Raw genomic sequence first — 9,095 nt, forward strand, 5'->3', positions numbered from 1 at the left:
GGGTGTGGGTCTAATTTGGACAGGTCTTCGAAAAAGCTGACACTGGCACGACGGCCGAATGGCCTCCTTCTGTGATGTAAGATTCTATGATTCTATGATTACCTTCTGAATCATTACAATTGAAGCTATTCAGTGTTGAGCAATGAAGAAAATTATAACCGTGATATTCTGCTTCTCCATTCCCTTATGAATATCGCAGATTATAATGTCCAGGCGGGGGTGGGTCTGAATGGGGGATAGAGTGCGGAGATTGGAATGGAAGCCCAGCAGAATGAACTTGGTCTCATCAGTTTTTGTTATTTTTCCGACCAGTTGCCTGAAGCAGGCGGTGAACCGTTTTCTCGAGAGAGGATCGTCATTTCAGTTCAGAAGGAAAAAGGTATCAAGAAAATCGGGTAAAACGCACACAGAATGATCCGGGACTTACAGCACATCCATTTTTAACAGACACAGACACGCAATGATCCGGACATAAATCATAATTATGGTACATACGTTTCTCTTACGATGACCATAAGATTTACTCTTTTTACAATGACACCAATCTTCAATCTGATACTTCGCGACCATACAATCTCAACACCTTCCTGGAAGGAACTGTAGCTGATTTCAGCAAACAATGCACAACCCTCCGTTTGCCGTTTCGAGAAGGATGGGACTTCAACCAGACCTTCTTTCACGAATGAGAGGAACAAAACTTAAACACAATAACGTCGAAGATGGGATTTGAACCCACGCTTGCAGAGCACAACAGATTAACAGGTCATCGCCTTAACCTCTCAACCACCTCGTCGCATGGAGAAATGCGCGAAAGCCCCTTTATTCAAAATGAAAATACTGACTCTGTTGCCAACCTGAAACAGAAACTGTAAATGTGCGTATCCTCAGCAGGTCAGGCAGAATCTTTAGACAGAGAAACAGAATTAACGTTTCAGGTCGATGACCATCACATGAGTATTCGAACTCACTCAACTTGCGCCTTGTAGATGGTTGAACGGCTTTAGGGAATTCGAAGGTGAGTCACTTGGCGCAGAATATCCAGCCTCTGTGGCTGGTCCAGTTCTGTTTCTGGTTAATGGTGACCACCAGTATGTTGATGGTGGGGGATTCGGCGATGTTAATACCGAATCCCCACAGAAGAGATTTACTGTAAAGATTCCAGGGATGAGGGGTAGAAGGTTCATGGATAGATTGGAGAAGCTGGGGTTGTTCTGCTTGGAACAGAGACGGTTACGAGGAGATTTAATAGAGGTATTCAAAATCATGAAGGATCGAGACAGAGTAGATAGAGAGAAACTGTTCCTATCAAAAACCAAAGAACATAGATTTAAGGTGTTTGGCAAAAGAACCAAAGGTGACATGAGGAAAAACTTTTCTGCACAGCGAGTGTTTAGGATCTGGAATACACTGCCCGAGGGGGTGGTGGAGGCAGATTCAATCATGGTCTTCAATAAAGAACTGGATAAGTATTTGAAACGAAAGAGAATACCGGTCTACAGGGAAAGGGTGGGGGAGTGGGTCTGTCTGGATTGCACTTGCAGAGAGCCGGCACGGACTCGATGTGCCGAATGGCCTCTTTTCGTGCTGTGACCTTTCTATGATTCTATTCTATGTGTCGGGGGGCGATGCAAAGCGACCGGAGCGTGACGTAAATCGACCTGCTCATGTACATTCCCTGATAATAAATCCTAGTGTGATGTAAAGAAGAAATTCATAATTATGTTACATATCTTTGATATTATACTGACTATAAGAGGTACTCGGTTCACCAGGGCGCCATTGTGCACATTGATTGATACTTCACCGAGATCACCCCTAACACTCCCAACACCTCCGTCCAAGAAACAGTTGGGTGGCAATCCAGACTTTGCTGAATTTTACAAACAGTTGTAAACCAGCAATGCGGAAAAACACTTCTTATTAAAGAAGGGTTTTTGGTGTGGCGGCCAAAATGAAAAACTCGACAAATTCTGGCAGCAGTAAGATTCGAACCCAAATAATTCAGAGATGGAAACTAGCATCTTCGACCGTCAAGTTGCTCAAACACATGACAAACCTTTTAGTTCTGATTACAAATGTCATGCAGCTGGAACGTTTCCTCTGGTTCTTTCTCCACAGGCGCTGCCTGACCTGTTCAGCGTTTCCAGCATTTTCTGTTTTCATTTTCGTGATTTCACAATGGCTGTTTTCCTGAAAACACCCAATTTGACCCAAGAACGCAGCTCACACTTCACTTTCCTCACGCGCTTTAAAGTCTGCCGTTTCCGAACAAAATTCCCCTCTTCGCCGAGCTTTCAAAGGACCTTTCGCTCACGGCCAATCTCCTGTAATCGACACCTTTTCACCATTGCCGCTCTTCTCATTTCTCCTCATTCCTTTTGAATCAGATATTTCCACAGACCTATTAACATCAAGCGGAACATTTCTGACTTTACTGCACCGCCCAGATTGCCAAAAGTGCACCTTTCAGCCGTCATTCGTAGCAATGTAGTGCCGCCCGTCTCTCCCGCACATCAACTGCTCGGGGAAAAGCTCCAACGACCATGAAAACAAATTCCAGTTCTTCAGTTAACATCCCCCGTGTCACAAGATACCCCATGGAAATTCCACGGAAAACTATGCCGCTGTCCTTCGGAATGCCAGACCTGCTTTCTTTGTGCTTGTCTCTGGAACATTCACGCAGCTAGAAATGTTTCAAGGCACAAATGAACGGGCCATGTGCCCCCGAGGAACAGCGGTCGAAAAAGAGCAAACATAAAGACGTAAGAATGTGAAGGTGAATGTTAGAGTAGCAAGGCCGCAGTAAAGTCTCAATGAAATGGACCATTATTGTGGAAGGATGAAAAAGCTGGAAGAAGCGGCGTGTCTGAATTTTGGATCATCCAGCAGAGACACATGAGGGAATAAAAACAGGATACAGATAAAGGTGCTGGAGGCAGAAAGAAAAAGAACGAAATAAGAGGAATGAAAAGAGAGTGACTTAATTGAGAGCGAAGAGACATTAATGTGTAGACATTGGCTGCAGCAGCTGGGTTGCCCCTTTACTTTTCCTCCTGTCTCAATCTTTCTTTAACCTTCTCTGCTGGTGTTGCAGGATCGATCAGCCAACGCCGTTCAAGGAAGCCTGAGAAGTCCATCAGGGAACAACACAAGAGACAGAGACAGGGAGAGATAGAGAAATACATGCAAAGAAAATAAGGGTTATCAATAGAATCATACAATCATAAAATGGTTACAGCATAGGAGGCTATTCGGTCCATCGAGCCCGCGCTGGCTCATTGTAAGACCGATCCAGTTAGTCCCATTCCCCCCGCCACTTCCCGGTAGCCCTGCATTTATTTCCCTTCAAGTATTTATCCAATTCCTTTTTGAAAGTCACGATTGAATCTGCTTCCACCAACATTTCAGGCAGCGCATTCCAGATTATAAATACTCACTGGGTAAAAAAAGTGTTTCCTCATGTCGCCTTTGGTTCTTTTGCCAATCACCTTAAATCTGTGTCCTCTGGTTCTCGATCCTTCAGCCAATGGGAACAGTTTCTCTTTATTTACTTTAGCTAAACCCTTCATGATTTTGAACACTTCTATCAAATCTCCTCTTAACGTTCTCTGCTCGAAGGAGAACAGCCCCAGCACGGGGTAAATGCGGTCAATTAGCTTCAATTCATATATTTGTGCATTAAACAGCTCTTTAAACATTACTGTGACATTATGGTAGCGCGGCCACGCGGTCTAAGGTGTTACATTTAATTTCTATGGAGGCGTGGGTTTGAATCCCACTGCTCTTAGAATTTCTGCCAATATTTATTTAGACCTGTTCACAGAAAAACCGAATGTAGTGCGATGGAGCAGAGGATGTGAAAGAAGCTGAAAGTGAAAGTGCAGATATTATTTTCATCACGGGGACAGGACACGTTCCCACAGGAGAGGGCCTCTCTCCTTAATATTCCTTCCAGCAGAGTGGGACAGGTGATCAAAGTGACCGGGCTCTTGCGGCGCGATCAGTCAGTGGGCGGTCCTTATATGACAGCCCAGGGTCGGGAAATGCCGAGGTTGTTAGTTGAGTCTCATCTAGATCAACCAATCCTTTTCTTTGTGAACATTTCGAACGGAGTAGAATGTGCAATTGGTGTGTTACAAAATGCATCTAGTTATTTGTTCAGCCATGTGGTTCCTCCGGCCTACGCTGTTGTAAAAACAGATGAGATGTTTGGTTTTATTAGTTTACAGGAAGGAGGCTGCGGAATTGGAGCCACAAACCGTGATTTTGATCCAACTACAAATTATGGGATTTAGCTGGATCTTTAAACCAACGTGTTAGACCGCTCAGTCACGATACTTGAATTCTTGCGATTTTCAGGTTGTTTCCCTTCTTTGATGCACATTCGTGATCCTGTTGTGGTTTTGCTGCAAAGTTCTAATTCCCACCACCAAAATTGAGCCCTCAACTTCAACGGTAGTCAAATTGGAATCAACAACTTTGGAGCTGGTGATTTGAAGTCCAACGTGCGACCCATTGCGCCACAAATCGGCTATCGATTATGTGATTTCACATTACCCATTTGCTGCTTATGACTTTTTGCTGCGGTGGAGCAAGTGGTTCGAAAGCTCAGTGGGGATTCACAGCAGCTCCTGAGAAATCTACACAGCGACGGTTTCTCCAATGCCGAGTGATCTGTCTGTCTGTCTGTCTCTCTCTATTCGTCTTGCTCTCTCTCGCTTTCATTCTTGAGCTCTTACTCTCCCCGTTTATTTCAAGAAGGCTGGAATACAAAGGGGTGGAAGCTGTGTTACAGCTGCACAGAGCTCTGGTGAGACCTCATCTGGAGGACATCATTCAGTTCTGGGCACTCCACCTCAGGAAGGATGTGTTAACCTGGAGGCTCGAGGGGCTGAATGGCCGATTCCTGTTCCTATGCTCCAATAAATGAAAACATAATTCAAGTATAGAGACCCTAATGTATAAGGGTATCCGTTCACCACTACTCTCTGCCTCCCATTCCTGAGCCAATTAGGTGCCCACGTTACCACTGGTCCTTTAATTCCACGTGCTTCTAGTTTTCGCATAAGTCTGTTACGTGTTAATTTCTAAAATGCGTCCTGAATATAGCTGTAACCCCGTAATTTTATACTTAAGCAATAAGAATACGGATGTTCCGACCGAGCGATAGATTGGGTTCATTCCCATTACCCGGAGGTGACGGGACTGAGGAGGTGAAATCCCATCTGGGTTTATATTTTCCGAAAACGGAGACGGAAAATAGCAAAGCTCATCCCGTCGAAATCCAACAATTGGACTGAAGATCCGACAGTCTTTTCCATCCCGGGTTTCCAGACCTGGCCGTTCAAGGAAGCCTGATAAGAGAGAGAAGAAACGTAGACAGCGATAGGGAGATGCATGCAAAGAAAAAAAATAGTATAAATCTCCAAATTCTGTGATTGAGCAGAATTTAAGGTACAGTTTTTTTGAAATTCTGTCTCAAGTCGTGAAATCTTAAAGGTGAACATTGGGCTGGATTATCCCTTAACCTCTGAGAGAAGTAAACACTGCCTGGTAATTACAGCTCTTATTTATTTGACTGTTTCACAATCGTCGTGTAAGCTGGTTTCGAACCCCCAGTGAATTTCACGACCATGATTAATCTGTAAGTTAACACAAAGGCATCGCGCGGCTGTGGAGTCGATTGCGTAGGGAACTCTGCCAGATTGCATGTTCTAGACATGTATCTAAAGCTACACGTGCTGCCTGCAGCCGTGTGTCCATTGGTGGTTCAGTGGTGGAACCCTCGCCTGCTGGTGGGAAACCAGAGGTTTGGTTACAGGCCAATGCAGCATCCTTTACCTTTTTTGTTCTGTACCCATGAGATTGTCTGAATTGGGATAAATTCATGTGCCGGCTTCAATCTACAACTTCTTGAAAGATGATCTTCATTTCGTCTACTTGTGTTGCATGGACAAACCCTTTGCTTTCTTTCCTCTGGTGCTCAAACATGCTCTGCTGGAGATAAGTCAAAACTGCCTTCCACACCGCTGAAAAGATGTAAGAAGCCAATTGGTGATTTTTGACTAAAAATGGGGACATAACAGGGCTCATTCGGAATTTTGAACGATTCGAACTTCCTGAGCGACATTCAGACCCAAAGACCAACAAGCAACAGAGCCGTGCAGCCGCTGTAAAATTTCGCTGCCATGCAGCCGTTCCGCCATCCTTTCAGAAGGTTCTGTCCATACAATCCCGCTTTCTTCTACGATGCACGATGTAGAGCAATATCAGGTTCCACACTGATCATTTCATATCAACAATATTTCTCGCTCATTATCAAATTTGCTTTGAATGTAAGACTTGCATTATCAAGTAACACTATGCAAAATGAATTGCTCTGAAACAACATAATCGTCTGTCTCGACATCGTCATAGTTTACATTCTACCATAAGTATAGTTTACTCAAATTGCTGCTTTCAATCACTATGAGAGTAACATAAATGTACATATGCAGTGCGTGTACGTACGAGTATTGGTGGCTCTGGGATAGAATTCTGGCCTCTGACACGGATTCGATTCGCGGACAATGCATGAACGTTTCATGTTTTGCACCAATTAGGAAGATGAGTTTAGCCACTCGAGCCGGTTCCGCAAATCTATCAGTCTCAGGTTTAAAATCAACAATTAAGCTGACACTGTCGCTTGCAGAAGTGAGATCCAAACTTCTACCCCCCTTTGCTTGTCGAAGTGTTAACTAATTTCACTCCTGAAATTCCTGACTCCAATTTTTAGGCCAGGTTCCCGAGTCCTAGACATCCGAACGAGCGGGAAGAGTTTCTCTCCATCAACACCAACAGTTCCCCGTAATATCTTGAAAACTTCAATCAAATCAGCCCTTATTCTACTAAATTCCAGGGAATACAACCCTAGTTTGTGTAATCTCCCCTCGTAATTTAACCCTTGGATTCCAGGTATCAATCTAGCAAAATTACACTGCACTACCTCCACGGCCAAAATATCCTTCCTTAGGTGCGGTGCCCAGAATTGAACACAGTACTCCAGGTGTGGTCTAACCAGAGCTTTGTATAGCTGTAGCATAATGTCTATCACCTTGTATTCTGGTCCTTTAGATATAAAAGCTAGTTTTCCATTAGCCTTTTTGATTATTTTCTGTACCTGTCCATGACATTTTAATGATCTATGTATATGGACCGCTAAGTCCCTTTGGAACTCCACGGTTTCGAGCATTTCACCAGTTAGAACGTATTCTGATCAATGCTCTATCGGTCCAAGTTGGATGACCTCACACTTACCTAAATTGAAATCCATTTGCCACAGTTTTGCCCATTCATTTATGATATTAAATACTCTCTGTAATGTTCTGCTTCCATCTACTTTGCTTACAGTGCTGCCCATCTTGGCGTCATCTGCACACGTCGCTCTCTATCCCGTCATCTTATATCAATGAGACCGACTGCACTGGGGTAAATTCACATTCAGCTTCAATCTCCTCATCATATTGAGACATTTATTTTTTCACCTGTGTTGTGCCTTGGGAATTTCCGCACTCTGTCCTCTGGAGCTCAAACATTCTCTGGATATAATTCAATTCCACCAACAGCAACATTGAAAAGATATCGGAAGCACATTGGTGACTTTTCACTAAAAGCACAGAAAGAAGAGGGGTCATGCGGGATTTGAAACTGAGATCGCGCGCGTATCACATAACACAACCCTCCAAGCGAAAATCACACCCCTCGACCAACAAACCGCTGATGCTGAAGCCGTGGAGTCAGTTGAAAGGTGCGCTGCCTCCCACAGCCGATCGGCCATCCTTTCAGACCTCTTCTGTCCATCCAATCTCGTTTTCTGTTCCGGTGCACAGCAATATCAAGTTGTACATTAACTATTTCCAGTCACCAATATTAGTCTCCGTTTAACAAATTGGTTTCGACTGTACGACTTGAATTATGAAGTAAGACGTTTCAGAATGAGTTGCTCTGAAACTACATTGCTTGGGAGGAGACTGAGAGATGTAGATAAACAGCAAAACCTTGGAGTGTATGTCCACAGATCCCAGAAGGTAGCAGAACAGCTAGATAAGGTGGTTGAGAAGCCATAAAGAATATTCTCCTTTATTAGCCGAGGCATAGAATATAAGAGCAGGGGAGGTTCTGTTAGAAATTTATAAAACAATAGTTAGCCCACAGCAAGAATACTGCGTACAGTTGTGGTCACCACATTACAGGAAAGATGTGATTGCACGAGAGATGGTACAGAGGAGATTTAAGACAATGTTGCCAGAACTGGAGAATTTTAGCTATGAGATTAGATTGGATAAGCTGGGGTTGTTTGCTTTGGAACTGAGGAGGCTGTTGGGAGATTTAATTGAGGTGTTTAACATTATGACGGGCCTCGATCGAGTGTATAGTAAGGACCTATTTCCCTTCGTAGGGAGGTCAATAATCAGGATACATCAATCTTAGTTAATCGGTAGAATGATTAGAGGGGAGTGAATTTTTTTTTCCATCCAGAGGGTGGTGGGTGTGGGGGTCGGAAAATCACTGCCAGAAAGGGTGGGAGAGGCGGAAACCCTCATCGCATTGAAAAATAAAAACTTCAATATACACGTGAAGATCCGTAACCGACAAGATTAGGGACTAAACGCTGGAAAGTGAGATGAGGCTCGGTACCGATTTTTCGGCCGGCACGGGCACGATGTGCAGAATGGCTTCCTTTTTTGGCCTAACTTTCTCGGATTCTATGATATAATTGCCGTCTGTCTCGGCATCGCGATAATATACACTCGACCAGAAGTATACTTTAATCAAATTGATGCTTTGTTTCACTGTGAGAGTGAAGAGACATAAGTGTGTAGACATTAGCTGCAGCAGCTGGGTTGCACCTTTACTTTTCCAACCGTCTCAGTGCCATTTTTTTACCTTTCTCTGCTTGTGTTGCAGGTGAGATCAGCCTTCGCCGTTCAAGGAAGCCTGACAAGCCCGTCGGGCACAACAGAGAGAGAAGAGACAGAGACAGGGAAAGATAGAGAGATGCATGCAAAGAAAATAAAGAGTATAAATGTCAGGTTTTGCAAACGACCAGAATTTAA

The sequence above is a fragment of the Heptranchias perlo genome, chromosome 20 (assembly GCF_035084215.1).
Source record: "Heptranchias perlo isolate sHepPer1 chromosome 20, sHepPer1.hap1, whole genome shotgun sequence".
Classification (NCBI taxonomy): Eukaryota; Metazoa; Chordata; class Chondrichthyes; order Hexanchiformes; family Hexanchidae; genus Heptranchias; species Heptranchias perlo.